This window comes from Pongo pygmaeus, chromosome Y (genome assembly GCF_028885625.2).
Source record: "Pongo pygmaeus isolate AG05252 chromosome Y, NHGRI_mPonPyg2-v2.0_pri, whole genome shotgun sequence".
Lineage (NCBI taxonomy): Eukaryota > Metazoa > Chordata > Mammalia > Primates > Hominidae > Pongo > Pongo pygmaeus.
In genome coordinates, this window is record NC_072397.2 from 938687 (window position 1) to 941276 (window position 2590).

Here is a 2590-nt window from a genome sequence, read left to right on the forward strand (position 1 = left end):
GTCTGTGGGTGTTGTGAGCCCTAAAAGGGACAGATATTGTGCATTCGGAGAGCTGGGATTTTAAGGCAGTAGCTTGGTGATGCTCCCAGCTGAATAAACCTCTTCCTTCTACAACTTGGTGTCTGAGAGGTTTTGTCTGTGGGTGTTGTGAGCCCTTAAAAGGGACAGATATTGTGCATTCGGAGAGCTTGGATTTTAAGGCAGTAGCTTTCCGATGCTCCCAGCTGAATAAAGCTCTTCCTTCTACAACTTGGTGTCTGAGAGGTTTTGTCTGTGGGTGTTGTGAGCCCTTAAAAGGGACAGATATTTTGCATTTGGAGAGCTTGGATTTTAAGGCAGTAGCTTTCCGATGCTCCCAGCTGAATAAACCTCTTCCTTCTACAACTCGGTGTCTGAGAGGTCTTGTCTGCAGCTCGTCCTGCAACATTACTTTTGTTTTTTTTCCCCAACTTCTTGCTTTTTCTCTCCTCCTGTCTTGCGAACTAGGCAAGGTGAGGGGACAAGGGCAGCAGGAGGAGTACTGGTCTCCTTCCTTAAGAATATCCCTGGATACTCTCTTTCCCATCTGGCAAGATGGCAGGTGAAAAAGTTGGGAAGGCAGACACTAAAGAGAAGAAACCAGAAGCCAAGAAGGCTGAAGCTGGTGGCAAGGTGAGAAAGGGTCACCTCTTGGCTAAAAGGCCCAAGAACAGGAAGCCCCATGGCAGCCACAGCCCTGTCCTTGTCAGAGGAATTGGCAGGTATTCCCTATGTGCCGTGTATTCCGGAAACGCCGTGTACAGGAGGAAGTACTCAGCCGCTAAATCCAAGGTTGAAAAGAAAAAGAAGGAGAAGGTTCTTGCAACTGTTACAAAACCAGTTGGCGGTGACAAGAACGGCAGTACTCACGTGGTTAAACTTCACAAAATGCCTAGATATTATCCTGAAATGCCTAACCTCGTTCTTGAATCACCTAGCCTTGCTTCTCCTGTAAATAAGACTCTCTCTAGCTGGGAAAGCCGGACAGACTCCAACTGACCCCTTAATTTACAAGACACTAAGGGCTCCTCACCCAACCGCCTTTCGTAAGGAGTTGAACTGGGTAAACAGATCCTCAGCATTTCAAAGGAACCCAATTAACTGATAAGATACAAGTACCAAGAATGTATGAAGTTCCCAGAAATTTTCCTCCAAGACATAACAACATAAAACCTTGAGTTCGTGTCTGGCATAGACCCTGTATCTAATTATAATGAAAGATTTAGAACCTTGCACCTGGTACCATTGCTCTTCTTGTCACCATTTGTCTTTTAAGTTGTTTATCACTCTGTAACCATTTTGATTTTTTTGATTCTTCCATGTTTTTACTTCTGTAGAATTATTACATTTGAGTCCCCCTCCCCTTCCTAAACCTACGTATAAAAGTTAATCGAGCCCCTTCCTCGTGGCCGAGAGAATTTTGAGCGTTAGCCGTCTGTTTGGCCGCTGGCTTAATAAAGGACTGTTAACTCGTCTCAAAGTGTGGCGTTTTCACTAACTCGCCTGGGTACAACAATCCTACTGAAGATGTGCCTCGAAAGCTGTTGAGCCACGGCAACAAACCCTTGAGTCAGCACGTGAGAAAATGGCAAGCCAGCAGAACCCACCAGAAATTTGTCATTGCCACATCAATCAAAATTGATATCAGCGATGTAAAAATCCAAAAACATCTTACTGATGCTCGCCTCAAGAAGAAACTGTGGAAGCCCAGACACCAGGAAGGTGATGGTTTTCCTGAAGCAGCTGGCTAGTGGCTTGTTACTTGTGACTAGACCTCTGTCCTCAATCGAGTCCCTCTATGAAGAACGCACCAGAAATTTGTCATTGCCACATCAACCAAAATTGATATCAGCGATGTAAAAATCCCAAAACATCTTACTGATGCTTACTTCAAGAAGAGGAAACTGTGGAAGCCCAGACACCAGGAAGTTGATGGTTTTCCTGAAGCAGCTGGTTAGTGGCTTGTTACTTGTGACTGGACCTCTGGTCCTCAATCGAGTCCCTCTACAAAGAATGCACCAGAAATTTGTCTGAAGCAGCTGGCTAGTGGCTTGTTACTTGTGACAGGACCTCTGGTCCTCAATCGAGTCCCTCTACGAAGAACGCACCAGAAATTTGTCATTGCCACATCAATCAAAATTGATATCAGCAATGTAAAAATCCCAAAACATCTTACTGATGCTTACTTCAAGAAGAAGCTGCGGAAGCCCAGACACCAGGAAGGTGACATCATCGACAGGAAAAGAGAAATATGAGATTACAGAGCAGCGCAAGATTGATCAGAAAGCTGTGGACGCATTTATATGATATCTATATAATATATTATATTTATATGATATATTATATTATAATATTATAATACATTAAATATATTTATTATATTTAATATATCATAATATAATATCTATATTTTATTATTATTAAAATAATAATTTAAATTTATTATAAAATTTAAATATTAAATTTATTTAATATTTAAATATTGAATTTATTATAAAATGTAAATATTAAATGTATTATAAAATTTAAATATTAAATTTACTATAAAATTTAAATATTAAATAAATTTAAT

At 40.7% G+C, this 2590-nt stretch overlaps 1 pseudogene; it reads left to right on the top strand.

Moving 5' to 3' along the window:
- Window positions 1-573: 573 nt before the first annotated feature.
- Window positions 574-2325, top strand: LOC129025417 (large ribosomal subunit protein eL6-like; annotated as a pseudogene).
- Window positions 2326-2590: the final 265 nt, after the last annotated feature.